We start from the raw sequence: 25,654 nt of genomic DNA on the forward strand, positions 1-25,654 counted from the left end.
TCCTCTCTAAAATAAATGTGTGTGTAGCTTGAGAATTAGTCTGCTTAACATCAAGGATTACTTAACTGATATAAACGATTTTAATACATAAACAGTTTAAAAATAAATATGTTCATTGCTAAATAAATCGATTTATTTTCTGTGTACTGTCATAAAATATGAATCTGCGCGAAATTTTTAAAAGGTCAATTCAACCCCCCCCCCCCCCCCTCTCCTGAACTTTGACTCTATTGAACCCAACAAAATCAAGATTCACATTAGTGGACTTTCAAAAGATAGGTTATCCAGATGAGCTATATATAATTATTCAACAAGCATCGCAAGTTTTCTACGTCAAAGATCCTATGTCCGAACATTTGTTTGTCATTTTACACGAGAAAAAACAAGCCGACGCTATTGATGATATTGAAAATGGTGACCCCCGTTCATTCACACCAATGATAATGAATAAAGATGACGATGTAGTAGATGCACATGCTACACTTGTAAACCACAGTGAGGGAATTTGCATATGAACATTCAATCCATTATAGTAAAGAAATATAAATATTATTGATAATACAAATGTAGAATTTTATGTATTTTTTTATATGATTTTTGTACCGTCCTGGTAGTCGGAAGTGATGACGTGGCAGCGAGCTATTATGTAGGCGTGTTGAGCAGAGCCCTTGGCTGGCAGAAGGGAAGGAAGGCGGGGGGCTCGTGTGGTCGCCAGTTATTAAGTTGGCGTGCCCCGGTCTCTAGCATACCTAAACCGGCGGTCACTAGGTTTACGATGAAGTCGCCGGATGCAAACCCAGGCGACCAAATGATCAGAGATCACCGAAAGGAGGACATCGCCGAAGATGAAGTCAGATAGTCATTTCTTAGCTAGCCAGAGGATGAAGTCGGGAGTTCTTGAGTTCTTGAGTTTAGCTAAGAAATGACTATCTGACTTCATCTTCGGCGATCTCTGATCATTTGGTCGCCTGGGTTTGCATCCGGCGACTTCATCGTAAACCTAGTGACCGCCGGTTTAGGTATGCTAGAGATCGGGGCACGCCAACTTAATAACTGGCGACCACACGAGCCCCCCAACTTCCTTCCCTTCCGCCAGCCATGGGCTCTGCTCAACACGCCTACATAATAGCTCGCTGCCACGTCATCACTTCCGACTACCAGGACGGTACACAAGCCCCCCAGTCTTAAGCGAAGACTTGTCCAGCGAAAAGACTAAAGAAGTCACGTCATCACCGATCTACGTGGCGCTGGCGCAGAATTCCAAACATTCGTACTTTCTGCTTTCCTGACGCTCCACCAAACACTTTTCCAATCGCTCGACACGTGGCTTCATCAACGGTCATCTTTGGATGTCGTTTACGCTTCCAAAAATCGTTTGAAAAACCCTTAAACCCATTTCATTTCTACTGTTCCATCATCTCTTTGCCTTCTCAAACGCTCTGAGTTTCTTCTGCAAACCCACGACGCTCTTCAACTCTCTCAATCCCCAACTCCCTTCAGCGTTTGTCTGATCATCGAAAGGTACCTTTTTTACTTCCTCTGTTGATATTTGTTGCATTTTAACCGATTCGCATCATCCATTAACTGTCTGGTGCATACGCTGTGGGCTGTTTCTTCTGCTTCTCCCTTCTCGTAACTTAGGGCTTCATCTTCCATCACAACGAACTTTCGTTCGTTCGTTTTTCATCCTTCTTTCACAATCGAGTCAGCCTCTGCAACCTTCGCTCATCTTTCCCTTCCTTTTTCCTTTGCAGTTTCCGCGATGGCTCGTTCAAAGATCACCGCGAATCCTCCTCCCTCGTCGCGAAACCCTTCATCCCAAGCGCACAACCCACCGCGAGCACATGGTGCTCCCTCCTCCCAGGCTGAGAGGCCTGCAACCTCTCACCCCAACCTTGCTCAAGCAACTCCACCCATCGCCGGAGGTGCCTCCATCCCTTCTCCAGACTACAAGAAGTTATACCCATGGGCCACTTCAACTTTGCTGAAGGAGACTTCTTCAGTAAACTCTGCTTTGGCGGTGCTTCGATTGAAGAAAGGGGACGAGCCCAACCTTTCGTTTCACAAGGAGCACGATGACAAACTGACGGTGCTGCCTTGCCCCCCCGACGTGCCAGTCTGCGCAGATGACAAAGGGAACAACGACGAGTTGTTCTGCTTTGTGTATACCACCCTCTTCAAGAAGGTGAAACTCAAGTTTCCCCTTACCCGTTTCGAACGGGAACTCCTAACCGAGCTCGACATCGCTGCCGCCCAGCTCCATCCCAACAGCTGGGCATTCGTGCGGGCGTTTCAAATTTTGTGCGCGCATCTGGGACTACCGGCCTCGGTAGATGTGTTCCTTTTCCTGTTCGAGGCCAAGAACCCTGGAGATCGCCTTTGGGTGAGCCTGAAGGGAATTGCTGGGAGGTCGATCCTTTCTATCTTCCAGCAATCTTACAAGGATTGGAAAGGAAAATTCGTCCAAGTGCGCCAGAATGATCGGGACACTTCGCTGCTCGACGGCTTTCCCTTGTACTGGGTAAACAAGGGAAATAAAGACTCCAAGGGAAGCTTTAGAAAGCCCAGAAGCCCCGACAACATGGGCGAGTTGGACAAAGACCTATGCCTCTTCTGGAAGAGCGTGGCAGCCGCTAACATCACCTTCCTCACCTCTGCGATCATCTCCTTCGAGTTCTTCGAGGACCAACTCGAGGCTCGCATAGGTTAGTGCTTACCTCAACATTTAAGTTTTTGCCCTGTGCTGCACCTCTATTATCCATTACTGGGCATCCTGTCTGTTGCGCACTAGACTTGGTCTTTATTTCCTGCATCATTTGTTTGTCTCATTTGCACACTTACCTTTGTCTTTGAGCTTACCTGTATACTTTTGCACTATGCAGATCTCATGCTGGGTAAAGGCAAGCTAGCTGAATTGAGGGCGCTCGCCCGAGCCCACGGGTTGGCGTCGGGCTCCCAAACTGTGCCCAACTCAGTAGCGGAGATCGCCGCTGCTCAGGGCAGATCGCCCCCTCAAGGCCCAGCTCCTTCAGAAGCATTGCCCGCCCAACAACGCAAGAAACTCATCTTGAGGAAGCCAAAGAGGAAAGCTCCTCGGGTGGTCCAAGAAGATGAAGAAGAGGACGATGAGGCAACTGAGGATGGCCTTATCACCAAAAGGAGAAGGATGGCACCTTCTTCACCACCTGCTCCACCTCCTCTTCCAATACCAACACCGCCTTCTCCCCCAGCTCCAACACCAACACCGCCTTCTCCCCCAGCTCCAACACCGCCAGTTCAAGCAGTACCTTTGGCGGCTGCATTTCCTACGGTTGAGGCTACTGAGCCCAACTTCATGGAGAACCCTCCGAGCGCCTCCACGCCATTCGTATCTGCTGGAGAGGGTCCTCCTTCAACAGCCTCAATCGCCGAAGCTGCGCCAGGTGGGGATGAAGGCGCTCATAACTCGCCGATAATCATCACTGAATCCCCTACATCAGCACCACGCCAAGAAGCCCAACCTTTACCAATCCAAGAGGGCGGTGGTGAGAGCCAGCACCAAGCTCCTTCAGCGCCTCCACCAACAGCGGTTGCCAACCTTCCCCTCGCGGTGAAAGGGATCTGGGGACCTTTCACAGCCAAACTCAGAATGATGGCAGAGGACCTCCCCTCCATCATATCAAAAGCTGTGGAGAGCTCCAACAAAAAACTTCAGGACAACATCTCCGTGCTCCAAGAGGAGAATCGCCTAATAAGGATCGAGGCGGAGAAGTTGTCCTGCAACCTTATGATGGCGGAAATCGAGCACTCGCGGGTGGAGGACGCCATGAGCACTGAGCTGAGGGTGGCGTGTAAGGAGGCCACCGATCTACGCCAGAAGGTGCACCTCCTAGCTCAAGAGAAAATTGAGCTAGAAAGCAAACTGGTTCCCTACCGTATCAAGGTGGCTGACCTGGAGGCATCAATCAAAGCAGATGCAGCCAAGGTAGAGAGCCTTGAGAAGAGGTCAGTAGATCGGGAGGTCCTCTTAGGAAAAGTCGAGAAAGAAAGGGATGACACCGTGGCTGAGCTCGCCGAAGCCGGAAAGGAGAATGAAAGGATCGCCGCAGAGCTGGCCCAGGCGCAGGAGGAAAACAAGAAGGTTGCTGAAGACCTCATTCAAGCTCGTGAGAAAACTGAAGAACTAAAGAAACGAGCTGATGAGTTAGAACAGCAAACCGAGGGGCTCAAAAAGCAAACTGAAGAGCTCGAGCTGAGCTCCGCCCAAATCCTCGCTGCTGGGTTTGACGCCGCCCTGGAGCAATTTGCCTGCCAGTACCCTGATCTGGACCTCTCCATGGTGTCATTAAACAACGAAGTGGTGGATGGGAAGATCGTTCCTTCTGAAGATTAGCTGCTTCCCTCCATCACTTATTCATCTGTTTTTCTCTTGCACAATTTACTTGTAATGACTTTTCCTTTTTTGGTATATGTATTCTGAACTGATACCACTTTGTTATGAAGTTTTCTGCTTCTTCATATAATCTCCCTGTTAGCTTTGCTTTTCCTTGTAAAAAATCGCTTAAACGAAATTGACTTAGAAATTCTGCGAGCGCAACTGTTTACTAACTGCTTCAAACTATCGACTTTCGAACGATATCATTCTAATAACTTGTGAACTTAAGGCAATCGAGCTTCGGCGTAAAACTATTTAATGAACAACAAGTTTCAATCCAGCTGATAGTTTAAGAAGGAGTTCACCTGATCTGCTCCATCAAAACGGGCCTTTACTTTTGCCATCGCTTGAATTTCTTCTGATCGCCAAAGAGTCTTGGCGATACCAGCTTCCTCTTGCCTTCATAACTTGGCCATTGTTCCCTCATCTGGGGGTAGAGGCGCCTTTCGGATCCTTCTCTACCTTCCCTGACTTTCAGAACAGTAAGCCGGATAGCTAGGTGTTCTCCTCGAACCTACCTTAGCTATCCTTTAAACTTCTTCCACCCTCCACACCGTACCTGAACTCGTTCGAGACGAGAAGGATTTTATCTTGCCTGAACTCGCTCGACGGCGAGAAGGTCTTTAACTCGCCTGAACTCGCTCACCGGCGAGAAGGTCTTTAACTCGCCTGAACTCGCTTATCAGCGAGAAGGTCTTTAACTCGTGCCTCTACATTGCCCCAGGGGCTACATCTTCTCTCCCCTGGAAGCACTGAGGACTTTTTACTGGTGCCTCTACATTGCTCCAGAGGCTACATCTTCTCTCCCCTGGAAGCACTGAGGACTTTTTACTGGTGCCTCTACATTGCTCTAGAGGCTACATCTTCTCTCCCCTGGAAGCACTGAGGACTTTTTACTGGTGCCTCTACATTGCTCCAGAGGCTACATCTTCTCTCCCCTGGAAGCACTGAGGACTTTTTACTCTTTCTCTCCTGCACTCGCTCAACGGCGAGGAGGTCTTTTAACTCGCCGGTGCCTCGGATCGCCGAAAGACGATGAGGACTTTTAACTTTAACTGATGCCGCCAATCGCCGAAAAACGATGGGGACTTAGAAACTTTTTAGAAAGCATGCAACATAACTTCAAAACTCGCCTTAAGTCACATTCGAGTGACAAGGTCTTTTTTTCAAAACTTTTGCAATAACAACAGCATGCAATCTAAAACACTTTAAACTTCGAAAACTCTTCTTTATTGGGTGGCCTCATTAAAAACCCTCCTTAGGGAAAAAAGAGTGCCCCCTTCAAACTGTTTTAACAGAAAGCTTGCAAACTTTTCGTGCTTGTTTTTACTTACAAAGCTTTTAACTGTAATATAACTTGAGGTGCGTGGCGTTCCAAGTGCGAGGAATCGCCCCTCCTTCCAACGTTTCTAAGCGGTAGGCGCCGTTCCCGAGCGCCTCGGTTATCCTAAACGGTCCCGTCCACTTAGGCGACAACTTGTTCTCCATCTCGTACTGGTGGGCCTTCCTCATCACCAGGTCGTCTTCTTTAAACTGCCTTGGCATCACCTTCGAGTTATACCTTCGTTCAATCCTTCTTTTCACTGCCTCAGCCTTTACTCTCGCCTCCTCCCTGACCTCATCCAGCAAATCCAGATTCAGCCTTCTTTCCTCATTCGAGTCTTCCGCTACAAAGTTCTGGAATCTCGGCGAGCTCTCTTGGATTTCTATTGGAATCATTGCGTCGCATCCATAGACCAGGCTAAACGGGGTCTCATGGGTTCCTGACTGCTCGGTGGTGTGGTACGCCCAAACCATACGGGGTACCTCCTCAGCCCACGATCCCTTGGCTTTCTCTAGCCTTCTCTTCAAACCTCTCAGCAACACACGATTGGCTGACTCTACTTGGCCATTTGTCTGAGGGTGCTCGACGGATGCAAACACTTGTTGAATTCCCACCCCTTCGCACAGCTTCTTCAACAGGTGACTTGCAAACTGAGTCCCGTTATTTGACACCAGACGCTTGGGCACACCAAACCGGCACACGATGTTCTTCCACACAAAGCTCTCGATCTTGTGTGCGGTGATCTGGGCCACTGGTTCTGCTTCAATCCACTTGGTGAAATATTCAATTGCCACCACCAAGTACTTCATCTGCCTGATCGCCAATGGGAAAGGTCCCAGAATGTCGATCCCCCACGTATGAAACGGCCAAGGGCTGTAAATCGACTTCAACTCCTCGGGAGGCGCTTTGTGCCAATCGACGTGCTGCTGACATTGCTTGCAACACTGTGCGTACCTCTTGCAGTCCTCCCTCATTGTTGGCCAGTAGTAACTTGCACGGAGGGTTCTTGCGGCCAGAGCTCGACCCCCGACGTGACTTCCGCAAATCCCTTCATGGAGCTCGGCCATAATTCTTGTGCATTTCTCTCCGTGCACACATTCTAGGAGTGGGTGTGTGAACCCAAACCTATACAACTCGCCATCAATCATCGTGAACTTGCTGGAGTTCTTCTTTATCTTCCTGGCCTCCGTTGGATCCAGCGGGAGAAGGCCATCTGCCAGGCATCGCTTGTACTGTGTTACCCAGGTGTCTGGCTCATGGGTGGTGCAGACCTGTGCCACGTTCACCTTCTCCTCCCGGCATACTCTTATTCTCGGCGATCTCAAGGTCTCCTGAGTTAAAGACCTGTGACTCCTTGCCGCCTTCTCCGTCGACTTGCTTATCTGAAGAACCAGGTGATCTGCCACAAATGCTCTAGGCGTCTTCAGAGTTTCTTGGATCACCGTCCTCTGCCTACCCCCCTTGCCTGAACTGGCGAGCTTAGCTAGCAAGTCATCTCGGGCATTCTACTCTCTGGGCACGTGGATCACTGCGAAAGAGACAAAGGAACTCTTCAACTCCCGCACATACTCCAGGTAAGCCGCCATTTGTGGATCCTTGGCCTGGAACTCGCCTGTTACTTGTCCCGTGACCAACAGCGAGTCACTCTTAGCCATTAACACCCTAGCTTCCATTTCCTTGGCCAGCAAGATTCCGGCGATCAGCGCCTCATACTCTGCTTGATTGTTGTTGGCTTTGAAGGCAAACCTCAGGGACTGCTCAATCAGCACACCATTGGGCCCTTCCAAGATGACTCCAGCACCGCTACCCTGCTAGTTTGATGACCCGTCCACCGAGAGCACCCAACGGAAATCATCCCCCTCAACTCGTGTTGCTTCTGACGAGAGCTCGACCACGAAGTCTGCGAAAATCTGCCCCTTGATCGGACCTCGGGGCTCATACTTGATATCGAACTCCGACAGCTCCACCGCCCACTTCACCATCCTCCCAGCTACATCGGGCTTCTTCAGAACCTTCTGGATGGGCAAGTCGGTCATCACCACTATTGTAAAACTGTGAAAATAGTGGCGCAACCTCCTCGCCGAAAATACCACAGCCAGCGCGGCTTTCTCCAAGGCCTAATACCTCACCTCCGGGCCTTGCAGCACCTTGCTGACGAAATAAATAGGCTTCTGAGCCTGATCTTGGTCTTGGGCGAGCACCGCACTCACCGCCCTCTCAGTCACAGCAAAATACAACCTGAGAGGGGTTCCCACCAACGGTTTGCACAAAACCGGCGGGCTCGCCAGGTACTCTTTAAGCTTGACGAAGGCCTCTTCACACTTCTTCGTCCAGGCAAACTTGTTGTTTCGCCTCAAACACTGAAAGTACGGATGGCCCTTCTCTCCGCTGGCTGATACGAAACGAGACAGGGCGGCCATCCGACCTGTAAGTTGCTGCACTTCCTTCACGGTAGCCGGGCTCCTCATCGCCAAGATGGCGGCACACTTATCAGGATTGGCTTCTATTCCTCTTTCAGTCAAGAGAAATCCCAAGAACTTCCCCGCCTCCACGCCAAAGATGCACTTCTCGGGATTCAGCTTCAACCTGAACTTGGCGATCGTGGTGAACAACTCCTCCAAGTCCGCAACGTGCTTGCTCTTCTCCAGCGAGGTCACGACCATGTCATCTACGTACGCTTGCACATTCCTCCCCAGCATAGGTGCAAGTACTCGATCCATCAACCTCTGGTATGTGGCCCCTGCGTTTTTCAGCCCAAATGGCATCACCTTGTAGCAGTAGCACGACCTCTCCGTCATGAAGGCGGTCTTCTCTTCATCCATGGGATGCATCTTTATCTGGTTGTACCCCGAGAAGGCGTCCAGGAAACTCAGCAACTTACACCCTGCAGCACTGTCGACCAGGGCGTCTATGCTTGGCAAAGGATACGAATCCTTCGGGCAAGCCTTGTTCAGATCGGTGAAATCGACGCACATGCGCCATTTCCCATTGCTTTTCTTCACCAGCACGACATTGGCTAGCCACTCAGGGTACTGGACTTCCCTGATGTGGCCTGCAGCGAGGAGCTTCTGGGTTTCATCCCTGATCGCCTGCCTTCTCTCCTCGTTGAATTTCCTTCTTCTCTGTCGCACTGGCCTGACCTGGTTGTCCATTGCTAGATGGTGGCACAAGAAGTCGGGGCCAATTCCCGGCATGTCTGAAGCAGACCATGCGAAAGCGTCCAGATGCCGCTCTATCACCTTAGCAATCTGGTCTTGGAGCTCAGCCTCCAAGGATCTTCCCAACTTGAAGACCTTTCCCCCGATCTCCCTCTCGAGCCATTCCTCGACGGGTTTGGGTCTAGCTTCCCTGGCGATTACCGCCCTGGCGATTCCCAGCTCCCTCGCTTCCTCTGGGCGGTTTCTCGCCTCTTCTTCCCGCTCGGCGTTCTCTCCCTCAGCCTCAGCATCCATCATGGCGACGTCTCCTTCGGCGGCCACCTCCATCGCCGCACCAACAACCCGCCACTCTGTTGGCCTGGGCTTCACACCGGGAGGCGGCGTCGTTGTGATGTAACTCACTGACCTCTTATTTTTCAGGCTATTCTCATAGCACTTCTTCGCTTCTTTCTGGTCAGATTTGATGGTGATCACCACCCCTTCCATCGATGGCAACTTCACCTTCATGTGCCTGGTCGAAGGTACAACTCCTATTCTGTTGAGTGTTGGTCTTCCCAACAGAATGTTATATGCTGAGGGGGCGTTCACGACGAGGTACTTGATTTTCTCCGTTCTTGAGCCCGCCTCATCCGTGAAGGTAGTTCTTAACTCTATATACCCCCTGACCTCCACCTGATCGCCAGCGAAACCATACAAACACCCCCCATAGGGCCTCAGCTGGTCAAGGGGCAACTGCAACTGTGTGAAAGTCGGCCAGAACATCACATCTGCCGAGCTTCCTTGGTCCACCAGAACTCTGTGGACCTTCCTTCTCGCCGTAACAAGCGAGATGACTATGGGATCGTTGTCATGAGGCACAATGTCCCTGAGATCTTCCCTCGTGAACGTGATGTCCACGTCTGGTGAGTGGTCCTCGAACATGTCCACCGTCATCACAGACCTCGCATACTTCTTCCTCTGTGATGCGGTGCATCCACCACCCGAGAAACCTCCTGCAATGGTGTGGATCTCTCCGTGAGTAGGCATCTCGTGCTGCTGAGCCTCACCACCTGCTGGCTGGGAGCTCGACGCGCCCCCCGTCCTTCTATCCAGCAAGTAATCATTTAGGAACCCGCTCTTGACCAGGTCGTCGAGCTGGTATCCTAAAGCCAAACACGAGTCCACGGTGTGGCCAAAGCCCTGGTGGAATTCGCACCAGGCGTCTGGCTTTGGCCCACCTTCTCGGGCGCCTTAAGCCTGGCTGCTATATTGGGAATGGCGATCAGGTCTGCCAACCCCATGACAAACTTATGCTTCGGCGGGCGATTGTATTCCCGACGTGCCAGTTGAGGCCACCCTGGGCCCCTGCCCTTGTTCTTCCTTGGATCATAAGGATGGCGAGTCCTCTGATCCCTCTTGGCCGCCGCTGTTTCCAGCACCCTCTGTGGCTGGATCCTGGTCTGGGCACGTGGCCTAGCGGGGGCCACGCTTCCTCTTTTCTCGGCGACCTCACTTTCATCGACGATGTGGGCCACCGCAAGTCGCCTAACCTCGGCAAACGTGGCGGGGTGAGCCCTGATCAGTGCCTCGCAGAAAGGTCCCGGCAGCACGCCCTTCTTGAACGCGTAGACCAACATCTCTTCGTCCTTGGCCGGCGAGCGGACCATCTGTGCCCCAAAGCGATTCAAGTAGTCCCTGAGGGACTCTCCCTGGTACTGCCTTATGTCGAACAGATCATAGGACACCCTAGGCGGCGCCTTGTTCACTAAGTACTGCTCGACGAAGATCTTCGAAAACTGCTGGAAATTGGTTACGTGACCTGTAGGCAGGCTCACAAACCATTCCAGCGCCGTCCCCTGGAGTGTGCTCACAAACATCTTGCAATACACAACATCCGATCCTCCTGACAGCATCATCTGCGTGTGGAACGTGGTGAGATGTGCCTCAGGATCCTCCACGCCGAGAAAAACAGCCTTCACGGGTACCACACTCGCAGGGATAGGCGCGTCTGTAATCGCCTGAGCGAAAGGCATGGAGAAAACGCGAGGCGGCGTTGACGGCGCGACCTCTTCAGCGACTGGGCGCCCTCGCTGCTCCTGAAGAGCTTGGCGCAATTCCTCAGTCACTCTGCTAAGCTCTTCATTCCTGGCCTGAGAGGCGACCAGGTCCTCATGCATCTTTGCCTGCTCTATGCGCGAGGCTTCCACATTCGCCTGTAACGCACGCATGATTTCCACCATCTGCGCCATAGTCATGGCGCCTTCAGCAGCAACTGGCGCAACCGGACTTGAACGGTTGCTTCTCATCTTTCTCATGAAAACTTGACAGATCACAAAGAGCGACGAACAACACCTTCTTCAGCGACGATCGATTCAGCGATCAATCGGTCAGAGCTTCGCAAAACTCCAAAGAACTTCAAGAACACAACCTCAACAGCAAACCTTCACAGAAACTCACAACTCCACCTCGAACCACCGCTTCTTCCACGAAAACCCGAACGAAGGGCGGAACTTAGATCTCACCGATTAAAACTTGCGTAAGCAGCGAAAAACCTCACCTCACCGAACAAGAACTCAAACGAACGGTGGAAAACACAAAACTACCGAACAAAGCTTGGATGAACGGCGGAAAATGGTTGCACCAGCACACAACCACACAGAAACTGCAGAAACCTCCAAGAACTCACGCTTTGGATGGGAACAGGTTTTACACGGTCCCACGGTGGGCGCCTGATGATCCTGCCCGTTGACCGGGACGCAAGAACCTTTCCTTGTCAAACCTGGATCGACTTCTGCGCCGTGTTAGCCTCCGTCCTTCACCGCGATTCACCTCAAGAACCTGCAAAAGACAGAACGGCGCCGCTGCGGCCGATCACGCTCTGACGCCCAAGTCAGCGACTGAACCACCAAATACTAAGAGAAAACTCAAGAACTCTCTGGAACCGTGCAAAATTCTCTCTCAGCGTACTCAAGACTCGCAAGCGTAAAGAAGTAATCTAAACGTGCGTACCTCAGAAGTTCGTTAGAATCTCTTATATACCTGTGCGCTTTCTCTCTCCTGACAGTTACACATCTGAACACGTGGCTCGCATCCAGCTGTACACGTGTCACCATCTGGAGCATCCTTGACTTGGGCGCCGCTTCTTACTCTTCAGGCTTTTGGGCTAAGTTACTTATGCATGACACAACTCAGTGCATAGCTGCCTTAGAGCGTGATCTCTTCTGAGTGGCGAGTTCGGGTGCCTTCGTACACACCTTCCCTGTGGTCTCGCCGGCCGCCTTCATGATCTACTTTACTTGCTTCACCGTGTACGTTCAGGTAAGCTGTCTCCCGACTTCATCCTCTGGCTAGCTAAGAAATGACTATCTGACTTCATCTTCGGCGATGTCCTCCTTTCGGCGATCTCTGATCATTCGGTCGCCTGGGTTTGCATCCGGCGACTTCATCGTAAACCTAGTGACCGCCGGTTTAGGTATGCTAGAGACCGGGGCACGCCAACTTAATAACTGGCGACCACACGAGCCCCCCGACTTCCTTCCCTTCTGCCAGCCATGGGCTCTGCTCTACACGCCTACATAATAGCTCGCTGCCACGTCATCACTTCCGACTACCAGGACGGTACAATTTTCTTTCAATGCAAACCAGTGTAGGAGACAACTAAACTACTATTTTTTTCTAGTGTGCTTGTTGTAAGTTATTTTCGTTGATCTTTTCTTTAGTGTGAGAGTGTTAAGCTTTGCATTCTTCACTTTATGAAATCATCCACTTGTGTCATAAAATGAGATCTTTAACATGCCCTGTCACGCCAAGAAATGAACATCTGGAACATAAGACTTGATGATAATTGTGAGTGGTCTAATTTCTGACCATCTTTGTCATCTTATGGGCAATCCAATCGCAGTAGAATGATAACTATAACAAATCTATATTGTTTATTGAAAGTAAATTCCAAATGATTTTTTATTGATGAACTTGTGAGACTTAATGACAAAAGCATTTACATAGACCAGTGTCTGTATCACAATACCTATCACATGGTGTTATACAGAATGGACAATCAGATGCACTTGTACATTTGTCTAGCTTCCCTAGTATTGGCGCCCTGCACTTACAAACTTCATCAACACAAATGGCTGAATCTTTACATAAACTTAACTTTCCCTTGCAATCATCATTCTCCTTACATGTATCCTCATCTAAAGCAAACCCTATAAAAAACACATCCCAATGTTATAATATAAATTCATGTTAGCTATAAAAAATTTAAATCACTGAAAAAAAAAACCTAAATTCAAATAGGGAATTTATCAAATGCTAAAATAGAAAAATCTCAAAAACTTACCATTACAAGCTATCAAAGCAAAAGAAAAAATAAGTGCTACCAAAGCAACCTTCATTGTAGCCATCCTTTGCCTTCTTTTACTTTACTGCTTCTTAGGCTCACTCTTCAGTATTTCTTACTTCTCCTTCAAGATTCAAGTCATCCACGTATTTATAGTACTATATTAGTGTTAAAAGAGAAAATGAGGTTATATTTAGTTTAAAAAGTGACAATTAAGAATTTTATGTATCCTTTTTAGAGTAAGAAATAAATGTATTAAATATTTACTTTATTACATATTTGGTGAGTCAAACTTTTTATATGTAATTCTTTTTTCTTATATTAAAATAATATTTCATTATTTAAAACATATTAGTTGCTTTTGAAATATTCATTTAATGAATGTAACATAGTTTTTATTTTAATAAATAATTAAAGTTGTATCATAAATATATTCATGCTATGTTTCTAGAAATCAGGTAACATGAACTCACACAAATTAATTTACTTTTTAATAATATTAATTTAGTTCTTCTTCAGGATTCAAGTAATGTACATATTTATAGTACTATAAGAGTGTTAAAAATAAAGAAAAAATGTATTAAATGTGTTACTTTTTTTAGATGATTTGTAAGTAAAACCTTTTTTTTATATAACACAATTGTCTTATATTAAAGTAGTATGCGATTATTTTAAACATATGAATTAATTAACGTTTTAATAATATCAAATTGGCCAATGTGGTTTAATTCCTCACCGTTTCTATCATTTTCAATGTTATTTTAATATAAAATAAATTAAGTAAAAAACTGCTACTTAAAGCATACGATGATAAGAATTTGTGTACATTAAATAAAGGAATTCACTTTATTTATTAATGTTATAGATAATACTATTAATCTGAATGTTAATAATAGTAATATTATCGTTTCACTAGTACAAATAACGCTTTGTACAACTAGATATTGGATCGGTTAAATGAGAATCGATGTAACTAAAATTGTTGTGGTATTTTTGTAAATATTTGACACATATTACACTAGATGGATGGCCCAACCTGTGTAATATGTTATGTACAAAGTGAAAAAAAATAAAATAAATTTGAGAATGACATCTTACACCAGTGTAATATGTCATGCATAGAGTAAAAAAACAGTTTTGAATATTTTTAATTATACTTGACATATTACACCGGTTGGATGGTGCAACCGGTGTAATATGTGAGTTAATAAAAGTTTTAAAAATGATTAAGGAGAGAAGCTACCATTAGCAACATTCTCTTAATCAAACCAACGTTGTGGTTTAAACTCACCGCAATCCTTCCCCCACAAACCCTTCATTCTCCCCGTCGTGTTTGGAAAATAAGTCACTCTATTCCCTTTCCGAATGTGGGTCCCATCAGGTAACACAAACACGACTTCAACAATTTATCTCTATGAAACACTCATAATCCAAACCCTCATTTCTCTCTTTTGCACAATAAACCTTACTCACAACCAACACTTCTTCCTCTCCATGCTTCAATAACAACTAGAACAACGACGCCATTTTCAGGGATGTGGTGTCTCTCCCAGCCATTATCATACTTATAATTATATGACTCACCACCGTGTCCACTTGCCCTGCCTCCCTCCAACAACCGTACCAGCAAATCGATGCCACCTTTTCTTCCATTAGATGTGATTTCATCTTTCTTTGCTTTTACGATCTTCATCACTAACTCATGCTCCACCTTCACGCCTTCCTTCAGAGCCTTCTCTAACCTCACGTTCAACATTCTCTTCACCTTCCACACCAGAAACAATAGTGATGTGACCCGCGCAATGCTCATCTCCGACCCGATGTTAAACATCGTCAGAAGAGGTGGAAGCAGCTTGTTCAGGTCTAGGCAACATAATGAAGAACTTAAGGGAGTGTTGCCAAGGATTTCGGTGAAGGGTTTTCCTTTGGGGAAATTTCCAAAGTTCGTCGTCACCACTATGCAACACGCGTTGAGGCGGTGAACGAATATGGTGTGGGTTGGGAATTGGGTTATGTGTTCAGTGTACCAGTCGAGTAGACGGTGGTTCTTAAGGGAAAATAAAACGAGGTATCCCTTGATTGGGTATTTAGGAGGTGTCTGTTTATGGTGATAACACCCTTGTCCCATATTACACCAGTTGTTTGTCTCAATCGGTGTAATGTGTCCCTTCTGAAACACAAGGTTTTGGACTATTTTATTTAAATTTTGGAACATACTCCAAAAAATTTTAAAACCCCGGTGTAACATGAGATTGATATATTACATCGTTGGGATCTACATCCGTTATAGAACCAGTGTAAAATGTCTCCCATAACCGGTTTAATATGTGTTTTCTTCATTATTGTTACTATCATTTTCAATGTTAAGTTGAATATGAAATAAATTAAGTTAAAATAAATATTATTTATTTTAATTATGTTTAAATTGTGTAATAGTACTTTATCTTTGAGTAAATCCAAATAAAAATAATTGACTTCCACTAGGGGAAAAAGTCCATTTACGATGCCAAATATATCTATCAGTTTTATTGTTATTCGATGTCCATCAAAATGTGGTTGCATTTTTTAAATTAAGATGGGAGTAAAACGGTGGTTGTGGGAGGAATAGCCATTTTGGACCAAAGAGATTGAGTGTAACATGGCAATTAGGGTGAATCCGTCGTATATTTTAATGGGCTTGGGTTTAACACGACAGTCTTACCGAAGCATCACCGTTTTAGGCCTCTTAAATTACTTTATTTTTAAGCCAACCTGATGGGTTGATACCAAAAGATGGGTTGTTCTTCTTCTTGATTTGAAAAGGGTGGCGGAAGAAATGGATGTGATGGATCAAGGAGGGCTCATATAGAGCTATGGGTTCCTTGTAGGTGCATGAAAGGTATGGAGAGTGATTGGTTGGGCCATATCACTTGGAGAAAGGTGGAGGTGAAGATCAAAGTGTCTAACCTAGAGAGACTAGACAAGGGAGTAGAAGCTTGCAATATTTGGCAGCATTTTACTCATAAAATTGATCTTACAAAACATGAGCCAAACACCCCATTATATAGATGCAAGTGCCTTGGAGAACAATGAGCAAGGGTAGGAAGGGGAATTCACAAAAGAGCAACTGCTAGGGTTTTGACTAAAGTCAATGTTGCACCCTAGGAGGATACTTCTAGAAGTTAGGTTAACTTCTTACCCTAAAAGGCTTTACTCAAGCTACAATGATAAGCACGCCCCCCATTATGCTAAAGGAACCCTATTCTACTGAAATTACAAATAAAGAAATTGGCTCTCATGGCTTGGGCTTTTGTGGTCCTCTTTAAACATATAAAGAAACGTTTCTCTGCCATCAGTAGCAGAGTCCCAATCTTCTTGAATCCTCTTTGCCATGGACCTATTTGTTGGGGTTGAACTAGGGCCTGAGCTTGGCCCTCTTCCATCACAACCACTATGCTTTCATATTTTTTGTTTTGTCTTCTTCTTGAACGTCTCTCTGGTTCCATCTCTGCAAACCTTCTTAAGATTTTCCTTCACATTCACACTAATTGCGACATTCTCTCATTTCTTATTGCTCTTTCTCTCATGGCTCAATGCTCATTTCGTTCAACCAGTTCATTACTCAAGGTGTTCACTGCCTTCATTTTGCCTCTTCTCTCAACTGACACCATTATCGTTGTTGCGACATTTGTGCCTTCCTCATTTTTTTTTTGTCGCCGTTGCCGCCCTTTAGTACAGGTTAGTGTTTCTTAATATTTTAAAATATTTTTTAACTATTATTAATTTGTAAATTTTTGTATTTATTATAATTTCTTTGTGTTATGTTAATTGTTAGGTTTGAATAAAATCATTAATTTGTTAGAATTTTATTAGAGTAATATTATTTAGTATTTATAATTAATTTATTGATTTTTTTTTGTAATTTGAATAGAAATAATTTATTTATTTTCAATTGATATTCTTCATTATGTATAATTGTATGTATGATTAAATTTGTCAATCTTAATTTCCATGTATATTTATAATTATTTGATATCTGTTGGTATTGAGTCTGGGGTGCTCGACTGTCGACAATTGTTTCCTGTATAAGAGACTCTTAGTTTTCCATTTGAGATTTAATACATGTATTTTTCTACAACTACTCCAATTGTATGTTTTTTAAAAGATTTTAAAATTGATGAATCTATTGAAGATGGTTGCTGCCCTTCAAGACATGTGTTTGATGAAACCATTTGTGTAAATTTCATTTGTATTTACATTTGCTTTAAGAATGTCTTAGGTATAGTTTAGAGGTTGTTTAGAGTAGGCTTTTTACTAGGTAACTCACCTCTTGACCCCTAACCATGTGATAAGAGCAAGCACAAGTTTTATGAAACTATTTTTCACATGTTTTGCAAAAATATTCTTACTGCATAAGAAATGAATTTTTTTTCTTTTCTAAATGAATAGATTCTTTTCTTAAGCTGATGCCTTGATTAAGTGTTTTTGAAAATCATGTTTTGTGCATCAAGTATTTTAACTAATTCTTCATTCCATCAAAACGACTGTGTTTCACTTGTTAAGAAGTTTTTGTTATCGTTTTGAAAATAAATCTGTTCATTTGTAAATGAATAGATTCTTTTTAGTCTGGTGTCATGTTTACCCTAAAAGGATTTTTACGCTTTATCCTTGCACCAGAGAAATAAGGATTTTCAGAGGATTTGCATGTGTTCTTGAAAGATTTTCCAAATCACAAAGTGTGCTTGTTCTTGGTTGGTTCTAAGGCTTGATTAGAGGTGCTGACACTGTGTGAGCAATCTGTTCTACTGGTCTAAGGCAGATTTATGCATTCTCTATCAAATGTATTCGTTTCATATTTCAATTTCTTGTAAAATGTGGTTGTGATCTCTTCTTGATAGTGTTTCTTGAAGAGTGTGTGTGCTGGAATGGTGTTTTTCAGCTAGTGTGCCAAGTCTCTTGTAGGGTTCAAGAACAGTGGCTGTGTAAGTGTGTTTGATACGTTTGTATAGTGGATTTCACCTTAGATTAGGTGAGACTGGATGTAGCTCATTTGAGTGAACCAGTATAATTGTTGTGTGTTCAATTTCTCTTCATCCCTGCACTCGGTTATTGCTTTATCTGTTAATTTGTCATAAATTGAATCTGTTCAATTACAAATAAATCTGTTCTTTCTGAGCTTGTTCGTTCTTTTCTTATTTTCTGGAAAATTTATTTGGTTCTGTTAAAAAGGTATACGAACTGTTGAATACAACTGGAATAGTTTGATTGTGGAAGGTTACCCAATTAATTGTCAAACTTGTAATTGAACTTTTATCTACTGCTTTAGAAGTTGAAGGTCACTGATTTTGCTTTTCATAGTTTCCTCTCTAAAATAAATGTGTGTGTAGCTTGAGAATTAATCTGCTTAACATCAAGAATTACTTAACTGATATAAACGATTTTAATACATAAACAGTGTAAAAATAAATATGTTCATTGCTAAATAAATCGATTTATTTTCTGTGTACTGTGATAAAATATGAATCAAGATTCACATTAGTGGACTTTCAAAAGATAGGTTATCCAGATGAGCTATATATAATTATTCAACAAGCATCGCAGGTTTTCTACGTCAAAGATCCTATTTCCGAACATTTGTTTGTCATTTTACACGAGAAAAAACAAGGCGACGCTATTGATGATATTGAAAATGGTGACCCTCGTTCATTCACACCAATGATAATGAATAAAGATGACGATGTCGTAGATGCACATGCTACACTTGTAAACCACAGTGAGGGAATTTGCATATGAACATTCAACCCATTATAGTAAAGAAATAGAAATATTATTGATAATACAAATGTAGAATTTTATGTATTTTTTTTATATGATTTTCTTTCAATGCAAACCAGTGTAGGAGACAACTAAACTACTATTGTACCGTCCCATCCCCGGGCGTTGACCAAAGGTCAAAGTCAAAGTCAACACATGGTGGGACTGCTCGAGGGCCCCAAAGAAGGGAAAGGAAGTCAACAGTTTGACCGCTTGGGGCATCGCCAGGTTAAGGCGTCGCCTAACAAATGCGTCGCCTCACAAAGGGATCGCCTAAGAAAGGCGTCGCCAGGTAAAGGCATCACCAAGATAAGGCATAGCCAAGTTAAGACATCACAAGGAGGGCTCGGGCCTCCTTGGCAGCTCAGAATGGCGACAAAGAGAAAGAAAAAGGTGGCTTTAAGGCCACGATCCTAGTACCAGTAGAGAGTAACCTAACTCGTGAAGTACCCACGCCACCGCTGGGAAACCCTGGGATAGATACGACCCATGAGAGGGTCACGCCCAGGGGAGAACCACGTGCATGGTACGAGAGAAAGGCAGATACACTCCCAAGGTGAGTGACTAGAAGTTGGGGCGCATGAGTTGGCACCCAGAAAGTCACCCCCTTGCGCCAAATGCACTTCGAGAAAGGAGGGTTTGCACGATGGATTAACCCTAAGTTGGGTTACGGCACTGTACGACCCTCCACGAGAGTCGCGATCAAGTCAGAAGAACACGTGGCAATAAGCACTGAAAACATCAAGGCTTTCCTAAAAGTTCGCTAAGGTACGCGTTAATTCAGTTAAGATTCGAATGTTCCAAGGAATATTTTTATACGCTTTCAATGCGCTTTAACGCGTTTTAAATACGAGAGGTGTATAAAAAGGGATTTGGGAACATTTGAATGGGGATCCGAGTTTTGACCTAATTCTCGTAGCTTTACACAGAGCACAAACCCTAGTTGTTTTCGCGGCGCACCCATTGTGTGCACAAGACGATTAGGGCAACACAGTTTCAGTCATTCAGTTATTTTTCGACCACCTTCAGAGCATTCTTTACGGTGTTCCGATACGGAGGTGCGTCACCATTGATGTTTCTCGCTAGCTGACTTAATCGTCGGAGTGCAAACGGCCGCGAGGGCGCCCCTTTGTTCACTTCTTTTCAGGTATTCACAGACGGAGCAGGACGAAGGTGCCCTAGCTCGTGAGGACAAGCCTCGCATAAAGATTGAGAAGGCCTATGCTTTGGATTCAATCAAGAGTGGATTACATAAATAATCTACCCCAGATTCTATCTAAGACAGCTCAGCAACAGCAAGCACAGCCAAGCCTTCAACATCCTTCAAAGGGTTTGGATTCTTCAAAGCTTGAACACCACTTGGTTCAACAATCTCCCCATATTTGATGAAGACAAATCCCTGATGCTTGTGTTGTACCTGATTGAATCTGAAGCAGTTCCTGCAAAGCACAGTTTTAAGCAAAAACACAAAACTTCTGATATTTGGTTAGCACAGAAACAAATTTAGAGGTTCAGAACATAATATCACAGTAAAGATCAAATAACAAACAAATATAGGAGCAAACACCTATAAGGTTTCACTCATCCAAACTGTTTTTGCAGAATAAAGAAAGAAAACTTAAACACAGCAGCATATATCTCCCCCTATTTGTCTTCACAAATAGACAAAAAGAATAGATAAACAAGATAATTGTTCTTAATACATCAAGCTAAAAACAACAAAAGCAGAAATATAGAAAACTGATGCAACCACTAAAAACAATCGGTTGTTTCGATACATCAACCGATTGGTTTTCTTCATTCATCATCATCAGCATATTGAAGATCAAAGATTTGGTTTTGTACTGCCTCAATTTGTTCATCTAGAGTCATGAAACGTGCATCCATGTTGTCAAACGTGTTATCAATCCTCTGGAAATTGCTTGTACACAAATCATGGAGATTTCTTTGATTCTCCGCAAAGCTATCAAGCCTATTCATCATGAGTTCTTCAAAAGAAGACATGGATTGCATTCTTTCTTCTTGATTTCCAGCACCAGCAGTAGGTCCAGCATTTTGATGTGCTTTAGGTAGATCTTCATGTTGAAAATACATATCTGCAGCATGTTCATCTTGTTCATGATCAGCAGCAGCACTAGATCAGGCACCAAAGTCACCATCTTTGCTAATCCATTTGCCACTTACTTTGGTAAAACTCATTTTGCTGAGTGATCAATTGTTCAACTCTTGAGTTGACTTGACCAACTCAGATGTTTCATCCTCTAGGTTCACTTCAAAATAGAGCATAAACTTAGAAATCAAAACAGCATATGGATAATGATAGTCACTTAACCTCATTGCCTTTTGCATGTGCTCTTTGATGATGTGTATCCAATTAATTCTGATCTTCTTCATAATGCAGAAGATGTACACCAGATCCTCTTCAGTTAGCACTGAGTGATTGCTCCCCCTTGGAGTTAGAATCCAAGTCACAATGAGGGCTAACAACCTTTCATCAAGCCTTAAGCCACCAACCGAACAAGTCCTAACTTGTGCATTTTGGTTCTTCAAACAGCTTTTGTAGTATTGAACTTTGTTGAAGTCCTCCACTACTCCAAGGTTTCCCTTGTTAATTCTGAGACCTGAGTTCTTTAGGCCAGCTACAGCAATCCACACTTCATGGGTTATCTCCATATCTACACCTTTTACATGAGAAACAAGGTTGTTTCCTTCAAACTTGAGATTTGTGTACAAAACCCTTATTAAATTTGGGTAGATGTTCCCCTTCATCTCCAAGAACTTTCTGAGAGATTGATCTTTGGACAGCCTCCTTACATTATCCAGCTTTTGGCTTTTCAGCCAATCAAAGCACACAACCTTGGGGTTGTTTATTACTTTGGTGCTAGTTTCAAACCTATATCTCTCAATTAGATCATTCTCACTAGAAAACCGTCCTTCTAGCCTTCCTCCAGACCTTACAGCTCTGGTTTTGACTCTCTTTGAGGTGGGAGGTGTTCATTCCATGATGGCAGAGATGAAAAGCATAGAAAAGCTCACTCATAGATTTTGCAAGAGATGTTGCAATTGGTTGTTCTTATGGAAGATCAGCTGCAACAGTTTTTATAGCACAAACAGAATCATAAAGCATTTACTGACATAAGTGGGTACCAGATTTTCAGAGAGAGAGGACTTGACCCTGCCCTGCACATAAAACGTCAGAAAAAGCTAAAAATCACATGGTCTTCACATGTGATCTTTGACTAGTCCTTAAGGCTCTTGAATTTCCAAGATTTTGGAATATATTCCTTTATGAATGTTTGTAACTTCTCTCTGAACGTGATCAGCTTTCAACACAGGTTCATTGACCAAGGATTCTTTCTTTGAATTGATCTGCAACGGAGAGAAATTCAAAAAAGGATTAAATTGATTTTTTCACTATGCTGTCAGTCTCAAAACAATCAATTTTTTCGAGAAAACAATCGGTTGTTTCTCTACAGCAGTAAACTCATTTTGAATTTTTTTAAGCATGAGCAGAAATAAACCGAAGCAGATGAAATTGCACACTTTAAAGAGGTTATACAAACATATAAAAGAACTTAAAGCAGAAATTAATAACAAAGATAAGGAATGTCTCATTTTTTTTTGTTGTTCTTTCAATGAGCCATGTGCTTTGAGATCAAGAAGCTTTAATTTGACTGTTGAGGGCTTGTGGACAGATATATAACATTGATTCAGCTTCAATGTAGGTCTGTTCCTTCCAAGAACTTGATCAGATGACTCAGTCCTTCACACTTCTTTAGATTTCCTGCACAAGCATGAGTTCAAGCAACAAGATTTGGTCCCTTCACGAATGTGGGTCCAATAGGTTTCTTTTTCTCATTTGGAACCTCACATCCTTTAGGAATCTATTTCATGTAGCCTCTAGGAACAGAGAACTTTCTTATTTTGCAAAATCTAACCGAATGGCCCTTCTTCATGCAATAAAAGCATGTAACAACCGGTTGTTTCGATTTAACAATCGGTTGTTTTACTGACTTTCTTAAAAAAAAATTGAAAACTTATCTTGTTGGTTCTGTGGATTGAAACCTAAATCAGCCTTTCCAAAAACATAGCTTTGAGATGCCAAGACATTCTCAAAGTTAGATTTCCCTTTTGAAAGCTTGTCCACAGTGTCAACAAGATAATAAACCTTTTTCTCAAGATTTTCACAATTTTTGCAAATGAGAGTGTCACACTTGCAAGAGGTTTTTTTTAAATGATTTTCCAGGTTTTTGAAATCATCTTTTGATTTTTCAATCTCATCTTCAAGTGATTCACTCTCTTTTCCAGCCAGCTGTTAAGTTCTTTCAATCGGTTGTTTGAAAGTACCAATCGATTAGCTTCATCGTGAGTTTCTTGAAAAGCTTCAAGCAATTCACTATAAATTTGTTCATTTAAAGAAGCACATGAACTTACCTCGCTTGAGCTACATGATTCATCATCTTCTTCAGCAATCAAGCAGATGTTTGCTTTCTCATCTTCACTTGATGAAGAACTTGATGATGATACCTCATTTTCATCCCAAGCTATGTAGGCTCTCTTTGTTTTCCCTTTCTTGTCTTTGTGGCTAGACTTCTTCTCCTTGCTTTTGTTTGGGCAATCTGCCTTTATGTGACCTTGCTAACCACAACCAAAACAGGTATAGTTATTTGAATTAAAATCATTTGATTTCTTGTTTCCATACCTATCTTTGTTGTTGTCCTTGTTGCGGTTCCTCTTCAAGAATTTGCTAAACTTTCTTCACTACAAGAAATATTGGAATTACATACAGCCAAAATCCGTATGTAATTACATACGGAAATATCCGTATGTAATATTCGTATGTAATTACATACGGATTTATCCGTATGTAATGCAAAAAAAAAAAAAAAAATCTTTATTATTATTATATTTTTTAATTATTTCTGATTATTAGTATTTATAGGAAGCTTATTAGAAATCATCTGCACTGGATAGAACCCAAACCCAAGTTCCAAATTAATACTGGAAGCAAACTGCAGCAGACAAGAATCGAACCCAAGACCCTTCAGAGAACAAGGAAGCATCAATCACTAGCTCTCTTTACCTCATTTGTACCTTCATGAGTTACTTCCAAGGTGTCCCACATTTCTTTTGATGATTTGCATTGAGAGACCCTGAAAAACTCATCTGAATTTAAAGCAGAGGTTATTATATTTTTGGCAATGCAATCGAATTTGGCCTTCTTGCTTTCTGAATCAGTCCATTGAGACCAAGGCTTTTCAATGATAGATCCATCTTTTTCAAACTTTGGGACAAAATGACCATTTTCAATTGCATCCCAAATTCCTTTGTCAAGTGATTCCATAAAGATTTTCATTCTCACTTTCCAAAATTGGTAGTTCAAACCACAAAACAGATGAGGTCTGTTGATTGAAGCACCTTCCCCAAAAGGTAGTCTATCAGCCATTTAAAAAAAAATTAGGATCAACTTGAATAACTTTCAAGAACCAAGCTCTGATACCAATTGTTAGAATGGATGGCTTTAAACTAGAGGGGGGTGAATGGTTTAAAGAGGGATTTCAAAAACTTTTAAGTCAAGAATGAAATTATCTCAAGAAATAGTTGATAAGGAATCCAGTTTGCCAAATCACAAAGCTAAAAGCACAGCACCAGAAAAACAATCGGTTGTTTATACCAGTATACAAATATCAAAACTGAATTTAAAGAGTTAAGGGAGAGAGAATGCACACAGAGATTTATACTGGTTCACTTTAAACCCAGAGCTACATCCAGTCTTCTCATAAACCACTGAGGAATTCCACTAAGAAATCAAACCTAGATCACTTACAACACAACCAAGAAAGTGACCTTGATCCCCTCAAGACACACACTTCTCTTGGCCAACACACCAACACTAGGAATGCTGATCTTGATCCCCTCAACAACACACAACACTTCTCAGCAAACACACAGAAGAAACTTGTTCAATAGATACACGGATTACACTTGTTACAAAAGCAAATTTGAAATCAATACAAGTAGAAATCCTATCTCACACTTTTTGATCAATCTCAATCTCTAAGCAATCTCAACTCTTTGAAAAACTCAAATTTGTTCTTATGTTCTAAAACCCAAATCTGTTTTACTGAATATATTTAAAGATGTTTGTTATCAAATCTTAACAAACTTATACTTTGCATTTAAAGATTGGTCAAAGCATTAAAGACTGGAGCGTAATCAGTTAAAACATTTAAAGCTCAGTCTAAGCTTAAAACAGTTTTTCTGTTATGGTACCAAAACAAACAATCGGTTGTTTCCACGAATCAATCGGTTGTTTTAGTTTTAACAGCTCAACCATTTGAAAAACAGTTTTCAACCTTTTCTAAAAAACACCTAAGTATAAAACAATCGGTTGTTTCGACAAAACAATCGGTTGTTTTTCACTTAGTTTGAAAAACACTTTTCTTTTAAAAGATTGAGAATGCCTATGCTTTGGATTCAATCAAGAGTGGATTACATAAACAATCTACCCCAGATCCTATCTAAGACAGCTCAGCAACAGCAAGCACAGCCAAGCCTTCAACATCCTTCAAAGGGTTTGGATTCTTCAAAGCTTGAACACCACTTGGTTCAACAAACTTTACCGTTGTTACTTATTACTTCAT

This window comes from Phaseolus vulgaris, chromosome 11 (genome assembly GCF_000499845.2).
Source record: "Phaseolus vulgaris cultivar G19833 chromosome 11, P. vulgaris v2.0, whole genome shotgun sequence".
Lineage (NCBI taxonomy): Eukaryota > Viridiplantae > Streptophyta > Magnoliopsida > Fabales > Fabaceae > Phaseolus > Phaseolus vulgaris.